The 9,634-nt window shown below is 39.9% G+C and overlaps 1 non-coding gene across 1 annotated transcript; it reads left to right on the forward strand.

Annotated features, from left to right (window-relative positions):
* The first annotated feature begins 9,196 nt into the window (after positions 1 to 9,196).
* On the forward strand, positions 9,197 to 9,268 carry TRNAV-CAC. Its single transcript has one exon. It is a non-coding gene; the product is annotated as a tRNA-Val (tRNA).
* The last annotated feature ends 366 nt before the right edge of the window (positions 9,269 to 9,634 follow it).

Below are 9,634 nucleotides of genomic sequence, written 5' to 3' on the forward strand. Positions count from 1 at the left end.
CACCCCGTGATAGTGGATCTCATCTCTCCTTGCCACTGTCTCTTTCCTCCAATTCCTACTCATTGTCCTCTTCCATGGGTAAGACTCCATCCCTGCTGGAGTGCATCCCTGCTGTCACTTCTCCATTTTCTTTAAACCCAAACCCTGTACTGTAAAAGCCTGGGAACTAAACTGAGAAAGACAAAATACCCTTTACCAGACATAAAATGGGAAAAGCTATGAATACTCAGACTGTTAATGTGACTTTATTTTTGGCATTTTATTGATAAAACCAGGTGAAATTTGGGTTATCTAATTCTGCATATTATCTGAAAGTCTCCTCCAGCCTTTATATCTCTCCATTAAGAAGTCCTGGCCAATATGACCCAGCAATCCCACTCCTGGGCATATATCCAGAGAAAGCTCTAGTTTAAAAAGACACATGCACCCCAATGTTCATAGCAACTCTACTTCCAATAAACAAGACATAGAAGCAGCTAAATGTCCATTGACAGATGATTGGGTAAAAAAGTAATGGTATATATATACACAATGGAATATTACTCAGACATAAAAAAGAATGAAGTAATGCCATTTGCAGTAATGTGGATGGACCTAGAGATGATAGTACTAAGTAAAGTAAGTCAGACAGAGAAAGACAAATATCATGCTATCACTTATATGTGGAATCTAAAAAAGGACACAAATGAATTTATTTACCAAACAGAAACAGATTACCAAACAGAAACAGATTCACAGACATAGAAAACAAACTTATGGTTACCAGAGGGCAAAGGAGGGGAGGGATAAATTAGAAGTTTGGGGTTTGCAGATACAAACTACTATATATAAAGTAGATAAACAAAAAGGTCCTACTATATAGTACATAGAACTATATTCAAATGTAATAGCCTATAATGGAAAAGAATATGAAAAAGAATATATATATATGTATATAGTTTTATACATATATATATGTATATATAAAACTGAAGAATTATGCTGTACACCAGAAACTAACACAACATTGTAAATCAACTATATTTGAATTAAAAAAAAAAAAAAGTCCTGGCCAAAACTAGACATTGTTTTCCCCAAATACAAGTCCTAAGCTGGGGAAGGAATGCTGCTATAAGAATGATGAAATGACCAGGAGGCAACAGGTGAGGAAGTCCAGCCTCAGCCCTGGAGCCACATCGGTGAGGCCTGATGACATAGGTGCTGGTTGTCTGGGGACATGTTATTTCATCTCTCCCTGCCCTGGTGTCCTCATTTGCAAAACTGGGATCTGGACACTCATTAAAGAGATATTTATTGAATGTCTATGTGCCATGCACATTTTAGGCTCCAGGGATATACAATGAACAAAACAGAAAAACCATCCCTGCCCTCATTGGCATACATTCCAGTGGGATGTTGGTAGCCATATTTACCTCCTAGGTTATGTAAGAATTAAATGAGATAATAATAATAATAATAATAATAGTGAACACATATGTTATGATTATTATGTGCCAGGAATGATTGTAAGTACTTGGCACCTGTTTTAACTCAAGGATTCTTTACTTTTTTTTTTTTTTTTTTTGGCCACTGTTCCCTCTGGCAAGCCTATTAGGGATAGGGACACAAGAGAAACAAAAAATACTGAGACAGTCACCAAAACAATACAAAATTACATAGCGATCAATTTTCTATTTTCTTCTAACACATTAAATAATAAGACCCAGTGACCTGTTTAATGTTAACATAAATTTGAAAAACTAATGAGCCTAGATGTAACTCGTTTCCCCATTCAAGTTCACAGGCATCCAGAACTCCATCCACTGGCTTGTAGACCCCAGGATTAATGTAATCCTCATCATAGCCCTATGAAATAGGTATCACCATTACTATTCCTTTTTACAGATGAGGAAAGTGAGGCACAGAGAGGCTAAGTGAGTCCACTAAGCTCCTAAGTGATGGAGCTGAGATCTGGCTGCCACCTAAGTTCTTAACCAACATGCAGTCCCTGGTTTAGATTAGGGCTGACCTCAGGGTCAGAGTCGTAACAGTGGCAGGTCATTGAAAGGAGTAACTGATTAAGTAGTAGAAGTATTAGCAAGTGAATGTATCTAGCGGATGAGGAATAGTTTGTAAAGTGTTAAGAAAATCCTTAAAGGGAAAAGCCACTCTGTAGCAATGAAATTAACTGGAGAGGACCAGGTTCCTCCATGTCTCCGAGGCAGGTTCTGCATGGGAGCAGTCCTTCTGGGGGCTGAACGCCAAAGACTTTGGGGGATGCGATAATGCAGAGAAATGTTCTTGGGTCTGTGAAAATCTCATTTTTATTCATATAATCCTGTATTAATGATTGGGATTTTTCTGCACTGCCCATAAGTACTGTCACCAAAAGACCTTAGGACCTGAATCAATGTGCAGAATAAAAAGAACATTGTTCATCTTGCAGAGAGGGGCTGCTATAAATGAATGCAGCTTCTTTTCTCCCCTGCTCTCATCTGCGAATGTGAGAAGTCAGGGGAACAAGGCTGGGGCAGGTCCTCCTGGCACCCTATACATTTTAGTTGAATTGAAAGGTGTTGATAAGGTAAAGAAACTTACTCTTCTCCAAATGGTGACAGGCAACACTTCTGCTGCAGTTTTTTAAAAGAAAAAGACCACAAAGTAGTCCAGATCATTAGAAGGGCTCTCCTGGTGTGCTGGGTGACCGCCATCCCAGCTCCCAGGCACACATGTTCCCCCAGAGGTGGGAGAGCCCTGCCCGCAGCTGGTGGAGGATGGTAAGATTTCTACTTTCTTGTAAGTCTGCCTTGCAAGGCATTTTTTTGGATTGCCCACCTACAGCATTTTTCTTTTACTGTGACAAGGCACTCAGTTCCTAATGTTCACCTGGCGCACTGCTTCCAATGGAGAAGCAGAAAAAGTACCATGAGTGCCCTGTCCCACCATCAAGGTAGACGCCAGACAATGCACCAGAGGGCTTGGGAAGTTCACAGGCTGCACCTCCAGAGCTTCAATACTAACATGCAAAATGGAGCTGAAGTGCCAAAAAGGACCTGAAGTGCCGGTGGCCACTCCGCCCAACACTTGGCCGTGAGGAACCCAGTGTATCAGCTAACGCAGAAGGGTATGAGGAGGTCGGAGATGCCTAGAGAGCCTGCACACATTCCTCTCCAGGTCAACAGCTCTGACTTGGGAAAAACACACATGTGACCAGCTGCATTGAAAAATACCATCGTGAACCTTCGCAGAGAAACCAGATGGCCCTGAGCCGGTGGTAAAAATAGTTTCTCATCCAGCAGAGCCCAAACTAGGAGCCAGGCAGAGTCTTAGGGCCACTCCAGTTTTGATTTCAACTTGCCAAAAAGTTCCAAAAAAAAAAAAAAAAAAAAGGTTTTAACTGGGAGAAACTGCCTTGGAAAGAGAGATGAAAAATAGAAATGTTCCACATTTTACCTAGCTTATTTCATATTCATTGACTGTCATCAGCAGAAGAATGAAAAATATTTATAGCTAGGGGGAAAAAGTATTTGTCTTTCTTCTTGCTTGACTATAATAAGAAAAACTGGCAGAACAGCAGAGTAACTTGGTAAAGAACTTCCTCAGTACACAGGATAATAGGAGGAGCGGAATAAAGAGAGAAATGAAAACTTGTGCTTTATGGTTAATGATTTTTGAAGACTCAGATTTACAGATTCATGGAAGTTCTAATTTGTTTATTTCATTATTTATTTGACAGAAGCTGTTTAATTCATCCCCCAATGTTCCGGGAAGATTTCTATTTTTACCAATGGGGGTGAATCACAGCTCAGACCATTTAGGGACGTGTTTAGAACACGGTTTTCCAAGTCAAGACCCAAGTGAAATTTTGATTCCCAAATCGGAGCCTTAAAGCTCAGCACACTCCGGCCATTGTGCTCTGTCTGACACGATGTTGGCCTGCATGCACTGATTGTATTACACAGAACAGGGATGATTGGAAGAGTTCCATGGGCCAAAAATAGCTTGGATAAAAACTCCTTACAAGATAAGTGGAAAGAAGTGGCATTTGACTTGGGGTTCTCTCCATCCCCTGACCTGGTGAACAAGAAAATGCTTTTGTATCTTTCAGTTGTTGAATTTGATGTGGTCTTGGTCTCCATTCAATCAGCAAAGAAGTGCTTGTCCTCATGCACACTGTTGTTCTGTCCCCAGAACCATGAATGCTTTTCTTATTTAACTTCAACTTCCAGTGCCTCATTAATATAATAGAGTCTTGACGCCTGGTTGATAATAAATCCCAGCTCTGTTGTATTTACTTTTGAATTTTTAAATGAAGGATTAAAATAAGTGAAATTGAATCTGATTAGAACAAATTTTTACCTACGTGCAATAAACAGTTTCGGTGTTCGGATTCACATCTTCAAAAGTACAGAATAATTGTTCTTTAAGGTCTGTTTTATAGTTTTAAAAGTGTGAGTCCCTTGAAGTTGAACATTAATCCTAGTGTTCTTTTTTTTTTTTTTTTTTTTCCAGTAGGGCAGAATTTTAACACAACAAGGATGAGGTTTATACATTTATAACAGCCCTGGTAGGGTTCTTAGCTTTTTCTCTCTGAGTGTCAAGAATGTGCTCAGAGTCATTTCTGAGAAAAGAGAAAGGAAAAAGCTTCCACTGTGAGGCTTTTCCTTAACTAGCAAGTACTTTTTGATTACAAGCTGATTTCCATTCCAAATAGAGAAACTCATATTTCTGATCCTAGTTTTCTACCTAACAGAAGCAAGGTTTGTATGCTTTTCTCCTCCACTGGAAGACTTCCATATTCATAAATATACTGACGCATATTTTCTTGTAATACCTTGTAGTTCTATTTCAAGCATTTACATTTTCTATAGAGCTGGAATTTATTTTGGTATAAAGAATAAAGTATAAATCCAGTTCTGTTTAATGGCTTTCCATTTGTCTAAATACAATGTGGCACTGATTTGAAATACTTTTATTATATACTAAATTTTTATATATTCTGGCCTCTTTATTCCTTTCCATTACTGTATCTATTCTAATTACCACAGTTTTAACCAGTATTATCTTTCATGTTGCCACATTGTTTTAATCACTGTAGTATATTGTAACACATTGTATATTCATTATACTGTATATTAAAGTGTATTATAAAGAGATACTGCTCATCATTTATGTTCTTCTCCAAAATGGCCCTGGTGACTCCTTGAACCTCTTAATAATCTGGAGCCTAATCTATCAAGTCTTCTTGCCTGCTCCCTCTCTTCTAATTGATTGGAATGTTTTTTGGTTCTTTGATTAATTTAGGTAGTATAAATATTTCAAAATATTGCATACTCTGAAGCATAAAAATATTCAATATTCCCTGAGTGCTTCCCCATTAAGTTTATTCCTAAGCGTTAAGTGTTTTTGGTCTGTTGTTGTGACTGAGTGGGTGTTATATCTCTCCTACTGGATACTTCCATTTCTTTCTTTCTTTCTTTCTTTCTTTCTTTCTTTCTTTCTTTCTTTCTTTCTTTCTTTCTTTCTTTCTTTTGTTTTTTGTTTTTTGTTTGTTTTGAGATTAGGAAAGTACTGATTTTTGCACACCACTTTTAAAGCCAACTACTTTGCTGTATTCTTTTACTCTTTCTAAGCATTTTTCAGTTGAGAAACTTCCTTTTATAGGTTATGCAAAATTGAGTCACATTTGTACTTTCAATTGTCAAAATGTAGAGTCTGAAAGAGTGACGTTTTGCTGTAACTGAGGATATGCACTTTTCTAGAAATCTTTTTAGCTTTCATACCTTTACAGATTTGAACCTTGTCCGATGATAATAAAATAAACCTGAAGGTTTAGGGTCTACTCCCAGCTCACTGGCTAAAACAGCCTGACCATAAGCATTTTTCTCCCCTTCTCTTTATTATGGGTTTTTACTTTTGTACAACAGAAAGAGTAACGATTCCTCTTTTCTCCCCACTTTGAGGTGATGTGAGGATACATGAGACAATGAAGCAAGTTGCTGTGAACAGCTTCCCAATACTATGTTGAATCTACCAAACACACCTGCCAAAACCAATAAGAATGCTACCTGAAGATTTTTCATGTTAGTTTAGTGTAAGAGTGGAGTAGCTTCTATCGTACCAGCCTTACTTTTGATATAGCAATTATGAACCCTGAAATAATTGTTTAAATGATTTGAAAGCACTAGGGAGAAATTAGGTGAAAGCTTCATGCAGTGTGGAGTGGCAAGGAGCCTGGAAGAAAGCCACCATCTTACTGGACAGAGGGGTAGAAGGTGGAGTATGGGATGGTTGAGTGGTTGGAGGTTGAGGGTGGAAATCCTGGAACAGAGGGAGCTACAGAGGAGGAAGCCCCCAAATCTGAATATAAACTCCTCTCCAACCCTCAGCTGACTCAAACTGTGCGTATGCTAGGCAGACTGCATAAAGTCTAGCAGAGAGAAAAAGGTATGAGACTGAAAGAGTTAAGAAGAGATTCCAGCTCTCCCCACTGCAAAGCAAACATGTTTAGAATTTTGAAACCTACCCGGTTAGAGGAGTTTGGTAAACATCTCAGAGTTATTTTGAAACTATAGAAGGGCCTTCCCTTACAAGAAAAATCTGTGTCCCAGGACTGAGGGGTGTCACCCTAGGAGTAAGGGGAAAAACCAAAATAGACCTGCCCTCTATACATGTTAAACCAAGCATCCCCAAGTTAAAGTAGATCAGTCAGTAATCTGACTGCTTGCTATTCCTCAAATCAACACTCTTCATGGAATGTAAGAGATTCTAAAGTGTCTACAATGTATCATCTACAATGTCCTGCATATGATTTTTAAAAATTACTATATATAGGAAGAAACAAGGAAATGTAATCCATAGTCAAGAGAGAAATCAGTCAGTAGAAATATATTCTGAATGAGCAAGATGTTGGAATTAGCAGGTATGAATTGTAAAGCAAATGTTATAAATAAGTTCCAAAAAAGTAAAGGGAAAGATGGGCATAATGAGTGAACAGATGGAGAATCTCAGAGAAGAAATGGAGACTATATTATAAAGTGAAGGAGGAGGAGAAGAAAGAGAAGAAGGAGAAAGAGGAGGAGGGAGAGAAGGGCAAGCAGAACCAAAATGAAATTCTAGAGTTGCCAAGTACAATATCTGAAATGAAAACGTCCTGGATGGGGGAAGGGTATAGCTCAGTGGTAGGGTGCCTTCCTAGCATTCACAAGGTCCTGGGTTCAACTCCGAGTACCTCCATTAAATAAATAAATAAACCTAATTACCTCACCCTCCCCAAAAAGTCCCCAGGTGGGCTTCACAGCAGATGAAGAAGCATAAGAAGGGATCTGTGAATTTGAACACAAATCAGTAGAAATCATCCAGTCTTAGAGAGAGAGAGAGAGAGAGAAAGAAAACACCTGAACAATGAAGAGGAAAAAGATCCAAAAATGTCAAGGAAAAAGGTACAGTTGGATAGGTTTTGAGGACTTTTGTCCCCATGCAGGATTTGATCAATTCAGTTTGGTTCTGGATTCTACACAGCTGGAAAGCTGTGTTTATGGCTCCAGCAAGCTCTCTTAGAACTGCTTCCTGAAGAATCACTTTCTGGATGAACAGCTTTATGTAGGCCAACTCCCCACTTCCTTCCAAGGGCATGAATCTCAGCATTGTCCTTGATGATCCAATCAAAACTATCCTAAATGGAAGGGGAAGTTCCCTGGAAACATCTGCAATTTTTTTCAAAGGCGGCTTCTTGGTTTTATCAATGAAACTATCCTTTACTTCCCCAATAAGGTAGGGCAGTCTATAAAAATTTGTTGAACGAATGATTGCACGATCTTAAGGGAAAAGGAGATGGGACATTGAGAGGGCTACTGAGGAAGAGGTTCGTGGTCCTGACTGCTGACTCAAGCGCGGAGACAAAGCGCGGCCAGAAGAGGACGGATGACGGGGCGAAAATAGCAAGGGCTTAGAAGGCGGCGCTTTCAAAGAGGTCAAAGAATAGGTGTAGTCGGAATAAGGCGGTGAAGGAACGGGAGCGGGAAAACGTGCTCTGCTCAGAGTGACTACAAGATTTGAGAGACAGTCCACTTACAGGGGATGACAAGACGCAGAACTGCTGCCCAGGTCCAGGCCCTTCACATGAAGGTGGCACGTCCATGCAGACCCAGAAGGGGAGCCCATAGAATCAGCAGCCACCATTGGTTCTTCATCTTCTTCCCAACTGAACCCTTGATGTCTTCCCCACACCTGCTCCTCCCCGATCTTAGCAAATTGCGTCTCCAACTGCCTACTTATGCCCTAACAGAAATGTGGGGGTATTTCTGGATTCCTCCCTTTCACCACCCCCCCATTCAGCCCATCGAGAGCTAATGATTCTTCCTTCTCCACTGCCATCCTCCTATCTCAGGCTGTCACCATCTTTGTCCCAAACTATTGAAATTGATGTTTATTTGATTTCTCTGCCTCCCACTCATCTCCTCCTTCATCTTTTCTCTACCCATCAACCAAACACAGTGATCATGTAAGAATATACATTAAATCATTACTTTCCTACTTAACTCAATAGCTTCCATCACACCTAGTACAAAATTCACATTTTTTACTCCACCATCAAACCCCCACCTATTTCCCCAATCTCATCACTTGCAACTCTTCCTCTGAGATTATTACATCCCACCCATACCAATATTATATATACTGACACTAATATGGCAGACCCTTTCCTCGTCTACCTGAGCACCTTCACAGAAGTTCTCTCTTTGCAAAGGGATCTCCTCATCAAATATCTGACTCCTCCCTTACCTTTGGGTCTCCGCTGAGAAGGCCACTTATTCTAAAACGTCCTCCCTGACTTTCCTGCCTGAAGTTGATCTTTGTCATTCTCCCACGCAGCACCATATTCGTTTCCTGGTACTTATGCTGGTTTGAAATTGTGCATTCTTTTACTTCTTTATTGACCATCTTTCCACTAGAATATAAACTCAGTGAGGGCAGAGTCACAGCGATTTTGTTCAGCTCAGGAACAGCACACTGTAGGTGCTCAGCAAGTATTTGATAAGTGAGCGCATGGAAGGAAGCAGCTTCTGAGTTCATGCAGGCACCCCCTTCCCCCTTCCCAGCTCCTCCCTGAGTGGACCCTGCCTTCCACGGACTTTCGTCTTCTCTTTCCCAGACTAATTTCACTGAGGACAGGGGCCTCCATCAAGTAGAGCTATAAGAATAAGTCCCTTTGGGGGAAGGTATAGCTCAGTGGTAGAGTGCATGCTTCACATGCATGAGGTCCTGGGTTCAATCCCCAGTACCTCCATTAAAAAGGAAACAAGCAAACAAACAAACCTAATTATCCCCCCCCCCCACAAAAGTGAATAAAGGATAAGTCCCTGGTGTAAAATTCAGGGAGGTCTTTAGGAACAATTTTAAGTAACTTTAACTAAAAATCGTGATTGGAATTGTAAGGCAAGAAACCACAGACACAATATCATAGTGCTGTTTTCAACCCCAATAATTGGTCTTGTTCACCCCTATTTTAGCAAATCAACCTGCAATAAAAATGATCATACAAGCTAAAGGTGCTACCCCAAAAAGTAATTTTCAGTTTGTAGTGTTGCTTTTTTTTTTTTTTTTAGTATTATTATCTTTACAGAGAAAATTAGGACAAAGTTGATTCTCACAT

This window comes from Camelus ferus, chromosome 35 (assembly GCF_009834535.1).
Source record: "Camelus ferus isolate YT-003-E chromosome 35, BCGSAC_Cfer_1.0, whole genome shotgun sequence".
In the NCBI taxonomy this organism is placed as follows: Eukaryota; Metazoa; Chordata; class Mammalia; order Artiodactyla; family Camelidae; genus Camelus; species Camelus ferus.